Source organism: Macaca mulatta, chromosome 8, assembly GCF_049350105.2.
Source record: "Macaca mulatta isolate MMU2019108-1 chromosome 8, T2T-MMU8v2.0, whole genome shotgun sequence".
NCBI classification, from domain to species: domain Eukaryota; kingdom Metazoa; phylum Chordata; class Mammalia; order Primates; family Cercopithecidae; genus Macaca; species Macaca mulatta.
This window is the reverse complement of record NC_133413.1, coordinates 20,491,903-20,505,434: the sequence shown is the minus strand read 5'-3', so window position 1 is coordinate 20,505,434 and position 13,532 is coordinate 20,491,903. Positions and strand designations below refer to the sequence as shown.

Sequence of the window (13,532 nt, the reverse complement as noted above, 5' to 3'; positions counted from 1 at the left end):
GTTTAAAGAAAGGTGAGAGAGGTGGGGAAAGCTGACTGGGGTGTTGTAGCACTTAGTTCTTTCCCTCAGAAATGCCTTCCAGGCTTGGGCTCAGCCGTCCTTTGGTGGCCAGAGGGACATTGTTCATCCCTGTTACTCTCCCTACTCAAGTCAAAGAAGAAAATATTCCAAATCTATAATATTCTAGTATCCAGCTGGGAAAGACATTTTTTTTTTTTTTGAGTGCCTGTCTATTTGTCTTTAAAAGTATTAAATACCTTTGTGACATCAAGCAGCTCACTCTGTGTAAGGTGAAAAAGCCTCTTAAAATCCTGGAATAAATCTGGACGGACTATGAGGTTGCCACAAACATAATTAAGGTTTTTGTCATTACTTTCAATGGCAAACTGCAATTAGTTTTGCACCAGCCTAATACATTCTCCCAGGTGCTCTGCCTGCCTGTTGATCCGTGAGCCACATGTCAGCCAGAAACAGCTCACCCTACGCATGGAACACAGTATTTTAATGAAGAAGCAAAGAGAAGCATCCCCTCCCTGTGTGGTCCAGCTACATGGCACTCAGGCTGACCAGGGGTCAGTGGTGCTGTGTGAAGTCCTGTCACATGGCTCCAAAATTAGAAAGGATAATTAGAGACTTACAGTTACACCCGTTTCAATGGGTTTCTTTGTGTCTGGGTGCTTCTCGCTCGCGGGCTTATCAGCAGATGACCACAACTCCAATCAGTAAGTTCTTAAGGCACAAATGTTGTCACTGTGACCATCAACAGAGCTGAATATTGTCCATTTCCATTGAGCTTGGGTTTGGACAGGAGAAAAAGAAATAGCAAATACAGTGACATGGCAGAAACTTGTTTTTTTGGTTCCCTGAAATATATGAAGCTGGTTTTTGAGATAACCTTTGTAGTGTGATAGATCTATTTTATATCTTAGCTTCCTAGTTTTCCTTTCAGATCTTGCTCAGGATACCAACGGTACTGTGGAACAGGTGAATTACATCTGCGTGCAGCTGATCTGCCTGAGGGAAGCACTTCAGTCTGTCTTCAGCTCACTCTGAATTTAATATTTGTGGGGACTTTTTTGTCTTGCTCTTATTTTTTTCTCCCCTTTCTCAAATGGAATGCAGTGTTTGGAAATTATTCTCTTTCTTCCTCAGTTTTTCTCTATCCATATTGTTTGTCCACTTAGGAAGAATTCATGTGAAAGAAGAAGTAGAAATTTGTTGAAATGCGATTTGAAAAATTGTTTCAGCATCCCAGTTTAAACTTGAAGCCACTTTAATATAATATATAAATATAAAAGAATAAATTAAAAATAATGTGACATTAGTGAAGCTGGTGACAGAGAACAACATTTTGATGTTGTGAAATTGGAGAGATCTGGCTGCCCACGGAGCTCCCGGCTTCTCTTCTGCCATTCGTGGTGGGAAGCTCTGCTGCCTCGCGGTTTCATGAGCTGGTTGCTGTTGCTTCAGTAATCTCTTTAATCCTTTTCTTCTACATTTTAAATTTGTTTGGTCAAAAAAGAGGTTCTCATTTTTCTCTCTCTGGCTTCTTTCCACAGTAGTATAATGCTGACTTGATTTTATTTTTTTAAACCACAAAGGAGTTCCTGCTCAGTGATGTGGGTTAGGGGCTCTTCTAGGTCTCAGAGCCAGTTATTCCTGGTTTTGAACTGTTTCACTTTCTAGGTGTGTATTTATGAATAAGTACGTAAAATCCGAGACCCTTTCCAAGTGTAAAATGAAATTAATAATACCTGTGTTGTAAAGGAAGGAGGAGCAAATGAGATTAATCAGATGGAACAAAAATGAAGAAAAGAAAGTCAAGTGGCCTAACGATGTCTGGTACACAGTAGGAGCTCATTAAATACAAATGAATACCAACGACAGTAGTAACCCAAAGAAAAGTTATCCTGCCACTTGGCCATGGACAGAAGCCCTGCACCAGACACTTACTACGGGGCTTCCTGAGAAATGACCTTCTTTTTGTGCAGTGCAGCGCACTGTGGTAGGTGGAATAGGCCTGGAGAGTTGACACAGAAGACAGGAGGGCAAAGCCATCCACTTTCTTGGCAGCTTGATCTCGGGCAGGTCTTTTCATTCGTGGAACTTCTGATTGCTTATTGGTAAGATGGAAATAGCCTTATCAACCAATTTACAGTTTTGTGGTAAGACTTTGCTAAGTTCTAGTTTGTGGATATTTAGTTGAAACCTATTATGGGTTTTGCAGTAGTTTAAGAGTCTAGGGAACAATAAGAAAATAGATAAGAAACAGCCTGGTAAAAAGAAAGATGCAAGGATTTGATGAATGGTTGACTCTAGGACACGTGGGGCTGAGTCAAAATGATTGTGAGAGTTCAAGCATGGCTGACTGGTTGGAGCAAGAAACCCTCCACTGGAGTTGGGGGAAGCAGCAGCGTTGGTAGGAGGACACCTAGTGGGATCAGATATAAAGAGGTCGAATTGGAGGACAGAGAGGGTTACTTGTGTAGGGCTGGTGGGAATATGGGACTGAAGGTCACTGGAGAGACTTTGGAGTCACCCTTGTAGACGTGACACTTGCAGCTGTGGGCATGAGAAAGCTCTCAAGGGTGAGGAGTGGGCTGAGGGTGGGACTGTGAGGGGCTCACACAAGAACACTTAGGTTTTACTTATGTGTCCTTCTAATGCCATCTCTGTAGAAAATGTGCCCTGTAAGGTCAGTTTCCTGGCAGCTCTTCTGTGCTTTGTCCCTTCTCCAACAGTGGGTCGATTGTCAGGGAGCCCAGGAGGGAAGCTAAGTGCACTGTGGGTCCTTGGTGGTTCTTTCCGTGCCCTTCAGACAGCCCTCGCCCTATTGGTCTTGTGCCCTCCCTGTTTGGTTCCTCTTTTATAAATTAGCGATGACCTCAGGAAATGGTCCTGGATTTGAAATAGCTATTCCTGGAGACATTCTAACTCTGTGGTTTAAACCTTAAAACAAACCGAAGTCATTCCCTGGATATTGGTGGCTATTGGTGTGAAGAGCATGGTGGGGCGCCTGTTACTTAGATGAGCTTTGATCAAAGAATGGCATCAAATGATAACGGACATTAGAGGTATGAGTGATTACAAGGAGAATCATAGGTCTAAATAAAAACTGGAATGGTGGTTAATACTTTAATTGATCGAGATGATACAGCAATATTTTTATTCCTGTATCAGTACGCTATTTAACTTTTAAAGGAAGCGATATTCATGTTAGCAGAGGTCTCTTAGCACCATATTTGCAACACTGGATGTTATCCATCGAGCCTTGGTTTGGGGAGGAAAAAAAGACACCGACTTTCCTGAGTAAATCGTTCTCTGAAGGTGTTTTACACAGGAGTACAAATTTGCCTGAACTCCAAAGGGGCTGGTTTACAGTACTTTAATCTTGTTTTTCACTTTATAAGCTTGCTGTAAACTGAAATACAGAGCTACAGGCAAACCTCATTTTATTGCACTTAGCTTTATTGCTCTTTGAAGATACTCTGTGTTTTTTTTTTTTATTCAAATTACAGATTTGTGGCAGCCCTGTCTCACACAAGTCTGTTGGTGCCATTTTTTCTGGTAACAGGTGCTCACTTTGTGTCTCTGTGTCACATTTTAGTAATTATCTCAGTATTTTGGGCTTTTTCGTTACTGTTAAATCTGTTATGGTGACCTGTGGTCAGAGATCTTTGATGTTACTATTGTCATCGTTTTGGAGCACCACAAACCATGCCCATATAACATGGCAAACCTTATCAGTTAGTTTTGTGTGTTCTGATTGCTCCATGAAACCAACTGTTCCCGCCCCCCTCTCCCTCTCCTCGGCCCTCCCTATTCCCTGAGACACACAATATTGAGATTAGGACAGTTAATAACCCTGCAATGCCTCTAAATGTTCAAATGAAAGGAAGAGTTTCACGTCTCTCGCTTTAAATAAAATTCTAGAAAGGATTAAACTTGGTAAGGAAGGCATGTTGAAAGCCAAAATACGCTGAAAGCTAGACCTCTTGCACCAATCAGCCAAGTTGTGAATGCAATGAAAAGTTCTTGAAGGAAATTAAAAGTGCTACTTCATTGAACCCATGAATAATAAGAAAGAGAAACGCCTTATTTCTGGATAGAGAAAGTTTTAATGGTCTGGATAGAAGATCAAATCAGTCACAATGTCTCCTTAAGCTGAAGCCAGAGCAAGGCTCTAACTCTCTTCAGTTCTCTGAAAGCTGAGAGGTGAAGGAACTGCAGCCAGAAAGCTGGAAGCCAGCAGAGATTGGTTTATGAGGTTTAAGGAAAGAAGCCATCTCCATGACATAAAAGTACTAGGCGAAGCAGCAGGTGCTGATGTAGAAGCTGCAGCGAGTTATCCAGATCTAGCTGGAATAATTGATAGAGGGAGCTACAGTAAACAACACATTTTCAATGTAAACCAAATAGCCGTCTATTGGAAAAAGATGCTGTTTAGGACTTTCTTAGCTACAGAGTACGAGGCACTGCCTTTTCTTAAAGCTTGAAAAGACAAGCTGACCCTTGTTAGGAGCTAATACAGCTGGTGACACTAAGTTGAAGTTAGTGCTCATTTTCCATTCTGAAAATCCCACGGCCCTTCAGAATTATACTTAAATCTACTGTGGCCTGGCGTGGTGGCTAACACCTGTAATCCTAGCACTTTGGGAGGCCGAGGCGGACAGATCACCTAAGGTCAATAGACCAGCCTGACCAACATGGTGAAACCCCTTCTCTACTAAAAATACAAAAATTAGCTGGGCATGGTGGTGGGTGTCTGTAATCCCAGCTACTCGGGAGGCTGAGGCAGGAGAATCACTAGAACCCAGGAGGCGGAGGTTGTGGTGAGCCAAGATGGTGCCATTGCACTCCAGCCTGGACAGCAAGAGCAAAACTTCGTCTCAAAAAAAATAAAATAAAAATCTACTGTACCTGTGCTCTAGAAATGGAACTACAAAGGCTAGATAACAGCACATCTGCTGACAGCATGGTTTACTGACTATTTTAAGCCCACTGTTAAGACCTACTGCTTAGGGGGGAAAAACAGAAAAAAGATTTCTTTCAAAATACTACTGCTACTCATTGACAAGATGCCTGGTCACCCGGGAGCTCTGATGGAGCTGTACAAGAAGACCGATGCTGTTCTCTTGCCTGCCTACACAATATCCATTCTGCAAGCCGTGGATCAAGGAGTAATTTTGACTTTGAGCTTTTCTGGAAGGAATGTATTGTGTAAAGCTGTAGCCACTATAGATAGTGATTCCTCTGATGGATCTGGGCAAAGTCAGTTGAAAACCTTCTGGAAAGGAGTCACCATTCTAGATGCCATTAAGAACATTTGTGATTTGTGGGAGGAGGAGGTCAGAATAGCAACATGAATAGAAATTTGGAAGATGTTGATTCCAACCTTCATGAATGACTGAGTGGTTCGAAACTTCCAGTAGATAAAGCAACTGCAGATATGGTGGAAATAGCAAGTGAACGAGAAGTGGAGCCTTAAGATGTGACTGAATTGCTGCAGTGTCATGATACAACTTTAATAAATGAAGAGTTGCTTCTTATGGGTGAATAAAGAAAATGGTTTCTTGAGATGAAGTCTACTCTTGATGAAAATGCTGTGCACCTCATTGAGATGACTACAAAGGATTTGGAATATTTCATAAACTTAGTTAATAAAACAGTGGTAGGGTTTGAGAGGATTGACTTTAATTTTGAAAAAAAAAAAAAAGTTCTGTGGTGGGTAAAAGACTATCAAGTAGCCTCACGGGCTACAGAAAAATATTTTATGAAAAGAAGAGTCCATTGATGCAGCAAACTTCATTTTTGTCTTGTTTTCAGAAATTGCCACAGCCACCCCAACCTTCTGCAACCACCACCCTGATCAGTCAGCAGCCATCAACATTGAGGCAAGTCCCTCCATCAGCAAAGATTAGGACTTGCTGAATACTCAGATGATCATTAGCATTTTTTAGTAATAAAGTTTGTTTATAAATGAAAGTATGTACACTGTTGTTTTTAGACATAATGCTGTTGCACACTGAGAAACTACAGCGTAAACCTAACTCTTATCGGCACCAGAAAATCCAGAAATTTGTATCACTTGCTCTATTGTGCTATTTGCTTTATTGCAGCATTCTGGAATTGAACCAGCAATATATCCAAGGTATGTCTGTCTATTGAATTGGCTGAAGCTGTTAGCAGAGCCTTCATTTTTTAGCACTTGAGACAGACAGTGGCCATGGTGCAAAGGAAGGTAAATATGTGTCTTATGAATGCTAATGAGGATTGATATTAAACTATCCTGTGTAATGTTAGATAAATGCTTCCATTTCGTTATCCCCATACCTCATATGCTGTTTCTTAAGCTTGTGCCTGACGCTCTGTTTGCAGGTATTCTACTGGTCTCTGAATCTAAAATTAAAAGAAAGGAAAGCCTTATAAATCACACACTGAACTCCTGCGATTTTCTGATGTTTTTACTCACCATCTTGCCACCCAACAGCATTCACTTGGGAGCTTATTAGAATTGCAGAGACCCGAGCCCCACCCTGACCTGCTACATTAGAATCTGCATTTTAACAAGAGGTCCACGTGGTTTCCATTCACGGGGAAGTTTGCAAAGCACTGGTCTACAACAGTGGTCCATGGAGCAAACCTGGAGTAGTAAAGCTGTAGTACAGTGGTTCTCAAACTTGATTGCTCATTAGAATCAGACAGGGAGCCCTGTAAGCTTCTCATCTCCAGGCTTCACCGTCAGAGATTGTATTTGTTAGAGTGGCACCTGGACATGGAGAGCGTTAAAAGCTTCCCAGGTGATTCTGATGTGCAGCCTAGGTTCTCAACCCCTTGCTGCTCCCAGGTGTGGGCCTCAGATTAACAGACATCACCTGCGCCTGGTTAGAAACGTGTCTCAGACATAATCCTAGACCCGCTGGAGCAAAATTTGCATTTTAACACATTCCCAGGTGATCCATGAGCACGTTGAAGTTTGAGAGGCATTTACTGGAAGTTGCTTAGAGGCAGAATGCAAAGTCGAGCCAGTCCCTCTTCTCAGCGGGAGTGAGGCTGTTAAAGGTAACTCTGCTTTTGGAGAGGACGATTCCCCTGATGGAGGTTTGTAAGAGTGAGTGCTCCTGGCTGTGAACCTGGAAATGATTTCTTCTGTTGTTTTTGGTGTGGTGGTGACAGGGAGTCCATCCAAATGACACCAGCAGAGGTTGCTTGATTTTCCTGCCTAGGAAACAGTATGGTTTGGTGGTGAAGAGTGTGGGTCCTTAAGTCGGAGTGGTTTGGTTCAAATTTTAGTCAATTCTCTCTCTAAATCATTTACTGGCACTTCATGAGAACTCAATAAATGTTGGCTATTATCAGTAATAACAGTGCTGGAAACATCTTTAAAACCTCTTCAAAGTCGCCTAGTATGAAGGGACTGTGGTAAAATCGAATCGACTTGAGATGTTGTTTTTCTGTAATAATAATTCTAAGAGCCTTCAATTCCTTGACTGTGAGGAGGTTTAATGATAGATTCTTTTATTGTCTTTGTAGTTACTCTATTTAGAAGCCCACCTCAACGCAAACAAGGGGGTATTTTCTTGTCAAGAGTAATATTATAAAGTCTTTAGTATAGAGAAAATAAGATGTATTGAATAGTTACGATTGTGAAACAATCCTAAAAGTTCATTATTCATAGTTGACATTCATTTAGCAACTGTTTGAGGATTCAGCACATAGTATTAAAAGTATTATACTTAGCTACAGGCCTATACTTCTGTTAGGCCGTGGTCTTCTCAAGTTCTACGTATTGGGACTTGGAGAACCCTTGGCATAGTGGCAAGCACATATTGGGCACTCAGTTTTCGTTGAATGAAGAACTTAATGAGCAGCTGCTCTATGGTAGATATTAAGGTGTCTCTCAAACAGGCAGATCCCATAACTTCAGAAATTATTCTAGTGCCGAGCGCAGAGAGCCAGGCTGTACGGTTCCGAGGTGGGGGCTACTTGCATCATGGGATGTCATGGAGGCCCTTGTGGGGGTGCTGCATTTTGAGGTGGGCTGTGAAGGATGAGTTGGCTATGTGTACAGGGTTGTGGGTGGCATGGAGCAGGGTGACGTGTCAGATAGAAGGAGCTAAACTATGGCAGAAGGAGTAGCAGCTGCTTGGATTTGGGGACTTGAGAGTGAAGGGAATTGTTAACCTCTTTGCCTCCTGTTCTGTTAATCGTCCAGACTGAACAGGTGTTGCTACACTCAAAGAGGTTGTAACCTTGATGCAGTTGGCTTTCTAAAGCTTCTGTAACATTTGAGGCATACCAAAAAGTGTACACAATAATAAACCCCTGTCATCTCATCATCCCACTTAGGACATAAGAGCATTTCAGATGAATTGCAGACTCCTCTCCTCTTTATGCCGCCAGGCCCCATTCCTCTGTTTCCTTCCCTAGGTAGTGCAGTAACCATGAGCTGTGAACCTCATTGAGCTGTTGACGTTTATCATTCCTTTAGAGATGTGCATCTGTAATCGTGACACAGTGTTGTTTCACACGCTTTTCAACTCCATACACATGCTCTCTTGTTTCCTTTTGTGAAACTGGCCATTGTGTCTCAGTTCTTTAATGGGTGCAGGTTGCCTTTGCCCAGCAGTGGTGGCTGCTTTTTGAGGACATACCTGTATTTCTAGATTGTCCGTTTTTCTCAATATTCGAAATTCATTCTTATTGACTCGGCCCTAGTTCAGTCGGTTTAATTGCTCTATAGTATTCATTATGTGAACATACTATAACCTGTTTTTTTTCATTTTTCTATTTATGGGCATTTTGACTGTCTTGTTATGTCAGACAGCGTGGCGATGTGCAGAGCCTTCACGTGGCCTTTTGGGCACACGTGGAAGAACTTCTCTAGGCTGGGTATATATTTAGGAATAAAATTACTGCATGGTAAGTATAATCATTTTCTGGTGAACCAGAACATTCTTGAAAGGGCATATTACATGGTCTTTGAGCGTATAATTTTTATCCACTTCTGTTTAGAAGTGATGTCGGTGAGTCTGAGGCCCACATCTGGGAGTAGCAAGGGGTTGACAACTTAGGCTGTATATCAGAATCACCTGGGAAGTTTTTAAAGCTATCCATGTCCAGGTGCCACTCTAACATATAGAATCTCTGACGGTGAAGCCTAGAGATGAGAAGCTTACGGAGCTCCCTGTCTGATTCTAATGTGCAATCAAATTTGAGAACACTGTAGCTTTACTATTCCAGGTTTGCTCCATGGACCACTGTTGTAGACCAGTGCTTTGCAAACTTCCACGTGAACGTAAACCACTTGGACCTCTTGTTAAAATGCAGATTCTAATTTAGTAGGTCAGGGTGGGGCCGGGAATTGTTTAGACCACACCCTAAACTTCTGTTTAGAAAATAATTTTGAGTCTTTTAAATCTCCAGGTCCTGATAATCCCCATATCCCAACAAAAATAGCAGGAGCTCAAGGAAAAGCGTGGAAAAGGGACTGAAGTGAGGCTGGTCTTTCCCTGTTAGGGGCTGACACACACTCTGCCATCTATTGGTTAGGTCTGGCGACCACGGCTTCCAGTGGCTCTCAGCTCCTGCTGTCCCTGGTTTCTCGGATGCTTCTGTGGCAGTTGTTGCCTGTGTCTGACAGCTGTGAGTGTTGCCTGGCCACTTACGTGTCTGAAGCAGGCTTTGGACAACAGGACAATACATATTTTCACATCCACGAGCAGAAAAACCAAAACTAGAAATGAAAATAGAAAAACACAAGTTACATAAGATTAAGTGTGAATTTAACAGAGCTGAATTGTGTATAATATAAACGACTTAAATCTATTTTGTTGTCTATTTCAGTCATTTCTTTGGGACCAGGCTGTGTGTGCTTTAGGAAACTGCAGTCTAAAAAATAGTTGTTCCAAAAACTTCAGTGCTGTTAAACCAAATCAGTGCCGAAGTTACTTTGTTTTGAACGATGCTGGACGAATGTCTCCTTTCCCTTAAACAGGCAACCACTCCAAATAAGCGTAGACAGTCGCCTTTTCTGCCTGCTGTCAGCTTGCTCTCTGGCTCTTAAAGAGTTAAACTGGAGTTTTGTGAGGTCATGAGTGACTTCACTGGGTCTGGACTTTTGAAGCAGGTCTCTTGGAGGGAAGCTCTGTTGAGAGAGGAGGCTGGGAAGAGGGGGACGTCCTCCTTCAACTTCTTTCAAGTTCGTATCCCTGAGCCCCTGAGGGATCCAGTGGCATTCTGGGAGAATGTCACTGTGGAGTCAGTGTGTAGCAGTTTGTACTGGCAACAGAAGCAGCTTTAGAAGTACATTAAAAGAGCCCGTGCGGAAGATGAAAGTTTGCTGAGCAGATGGAATGGGAGAATGCTCTTCAATGCGTGACAGAATTATGGGCAGACTGTTTGCTGACGGAGGTAACTGGAATTTGGTTTATTGCCTTTGTCTGGTCCTAGGCAGTACTGGATTATGTATAATTGTAATTGTGTAGACTTCCTTAGATTTGAAAATAAATTATTTCAAATGAAAAGCATTATAAGGTGATCCTAGGGGAAAGACTTAGGAACATGATCGTATGTTAATTTCTAAATAAGGATGACAAATGAAGAGTATGTTTATTACAGTGTCTACAATGTTTGGGCAAAATGAGATTTTTCCCTAATGGAGTTGTGCTGCTCTTTGAGGTGTTTAGACATAGCTGGGTCTACCTAGACTGCATGTGGACTCCAGCTACCCTTTGTGAAACTTCATCCGGGCTGTGGAATGTCACTAATTTGAGCTTGGTCATGTAGTGAGGTCCGTAATGACTACTGCAGAAGGCTATCGTTCTTATTTTGGTGTATCACTGCTCTGAAGGGAAAGTTAGCTGTGCTGTGAGTATGGAAAGATGATTCATCTTAGAATTCAATGTTATGCCTGAAACTTCAAAGACTAACCAGTTATCGAATGAAGAGGGCATAGGGAGTTTTTTTGTTTTTTTCCCCCCTTTGGAGTTGAGGGAATTTCAGCCTCAGGATTTGTTTGTGGGAAAGTTTCTGTTGTTACGTTGAACAGGCAGGGGATAAGTGAGGTCAAGGATGCTAAAGAAGGGGAAGTGAGCCTAGCCCACTGACACTATGTCCATTTTCAAGATGCCTGGAATTGAAGAGTAATTCATGACCATCCAAAACCCAGCAAGAACTCCAGGACTTGAACTTCCAAGGTAGTCAGTGATTGTAACAGGCATATTTGTGGGTATGCATTGCTAAAATTGGCTTTTCTAGCCTTGACTACGGATTGTAAGTTCCTATTTCCAGTATTTTATAATGCCGTTTGTCTGGCTAGCCCATCAGTATAACAGTTTTGCCTCTTCTGTTTGGACATTTTGTTTCATAACTTTAATAAGAAATGACAGAATACTTGAGGGAAAAAAGGCCATTAAACATATTTTATGAGAGGCCTAAGCAGGGTGGCTGTGAGTCTGATTTAGGAGTCATAGGCCCATAGGCTTAAGTTTTACTCCTTACAGTTTGGCCTCTAGCAAGTTACTTAACCACTCCTGTAGTTCAGCTTCCTCATAAATGAAATAGGAATGATAATAGTATCTAACATGAGGGGTGGTGGCTGTGAGGATTAACTAGTGTGGAGTGCTTGGGAAGCAATTACCATAGTTGTTTCTGCTCTAAAAGAGTTCAGTCAATGTTAATGATCATTGGCTATTGGGATGTTTACATTGTGCTTATGTCAGGCACGTGAGGACTTAGATGTTAGAGCACGATAGTGATGAATTTGAAGCTGTGTGCAAACTCATACTGTAAACACATCAGGCTTCCTTGTGGCCAGGTTCCAGAGTAGCACCTCTGTTCTCATCTCAGCCGGGCCTCTCTCAAATGCAGGCTTCAGTGGCACTGGGGGCTGGGAGAGGAAAATGGGTGGATCAGTGCAAGTCCATCAGCACTTTGTGAAAACATCTGTAGTGGGGAGGGCGTGTCAGTTTCATCACAAACGTGGGGAGCTGCATTGTGTACACATGTACCCCATAGGCAGCATGTGACCCACTGGAGAAAGGGCTGTCAGGACCTGGCCATCGTGTCTGGGTTCTTCCGTAGGTGCAGGTTGCCTTTGCCCAGCAGTGGTGGCAGCTTTTTAAGGACGTGCCTGTATTCCAAGATTGTCCCTTTCTGTCTTTACACTTTAGAGTTGGTAGCTCCGCAGCTGTGTGAAGGCTGCTTAGCTTCTCTGAGTGCCTGGTCTGAGTTTCCTGGTCTGTCACTTGTGGATATTATTTTTATTCCATGGTTATTGAGATTAAATGAGATAAAATATGTGAAAATGCCTAACAGAATAAGTACTAAAAACTTTTTTTTTTTTCCTGCCTGAAAAATGGCTCAGTTTCTTCTGTTACAGCCCAGGGAAATTTTTGTAAAATTTGCAAATAGGAATCTTTGTTCTACTTTATAAAGTTCTTACATTTAATTCAGTGTTTCTAAAGCTCTTGTTGAAAACAGTTTTCTTGTGTGATTAGTTTACATCATCTGGTGTCCGTTTCTTTTTTGCCTTCACCACTTTCCAGTGTAAGCTATCATCCTTATGACTTTTACACTGAATTTTGATCTAGTTTTCAAAAATATTATGAAAGGAATATGATGCCGATGGTAAAAGTTCAATTGGAAGTTGCTTCGGCCCCACTCCCCAGAAGGAATCTCCACTGTCAGTTTCTAGTCTATCCTTGCGAGGCAGCATCTGCGTAGCTCTTTGGGATCTGATTTGAAAGTGCCTTATTGGTGCAGAAGTACAGATGTGGTAGGGAAAGTTCTGTCGGGCTTGCCAGCTCCCTGTGCAGCTCGGTCCCTCCCTGCAATTCCGTGGCACAGTGTCCAGAACGTCTGGAGCTCCCTTGATGGGAACCGCCTGCACAGCTGGGTTGTGTCACCAAGAGCTGAATGTGCTTGACAGGTCTAGCTCCAGCCATGCTGTTGCGGGGCGTGTGATGAACCTACAGTTCCTGTAGGAGCTCGAAGAGCTTGCCTCTCAGCCGAGGGCTGGTCTGAACCCGCTGTGGAATCCTGTCCTGAAGTCCTGGGGAGGCAGAGCCTGCGTTGGGTTCCAGCTGGGATTTTAGTCATTGTTTAGCTGGCTGGGGCTGTGGTTCCGTCGGCCCTTTGGTCTACTGTTATATTTGGCTTTTTGTCATGAATACCATTGGGTGGAGATAGAATAGAAGGTGCTGAATATGGAGTTGGAAGATGTAGGCTCAACTTCCTGCCTTATTGTTTACCAGCTGTGACTTTGGGTAAGACTTCTTTGGTCCTCAGTTTCTTTACTTGCAAGGTGGGACTACTGAGAGGATGAAATAAAATAACGATGGGAAAGTGCTAGACGGACTGCAGAGTGCTCTGTGGATTTTGTGGTTTGTTTCTCTTACTGGTTATTCAAAGGACAGCGGTTTATTCCTCTTACCTGTCGAGGTAGAGTGAATTGTTGATGCGTCGGAGGCCAAGAACAGTTGTAGCTGTCTGGTGTTCTGGTGTCTTTGCACTTTGTCTCACTTCTGTGG

At 42.6% G+C, this 13,532-nt stretch overlaps 1 protein-coding gene across 7 annotated transcripts in view; it reads left to right on the top strand.

Moving 5' to 3' along the window:
* Positions 1–13,532, top strand: part of PSD3 (pleckstrin and Sec7 domain containing 3) — a 696,970-nt gene that overhangs the window by 367,751 nt on the left and 315,687 nt on the right. Inside the window, exon 1 of one of the 7 annotated variants that reach the window (XM_077943116.1) lies at positions 10,107–10,413. The exons of 5 other annotated variants lie outside the window; for them this stretch is intronic. The gene's annotated coding sequence lies outside the window, so the exon portion shown is untranslated. Of the gene's footprint in view, positions 1–10,106; positions 10,414–13,532 lie in introns of those variants that run through there. One more of the 7 variants, XM_077943119.1, reaches the window with a different exon arrangement.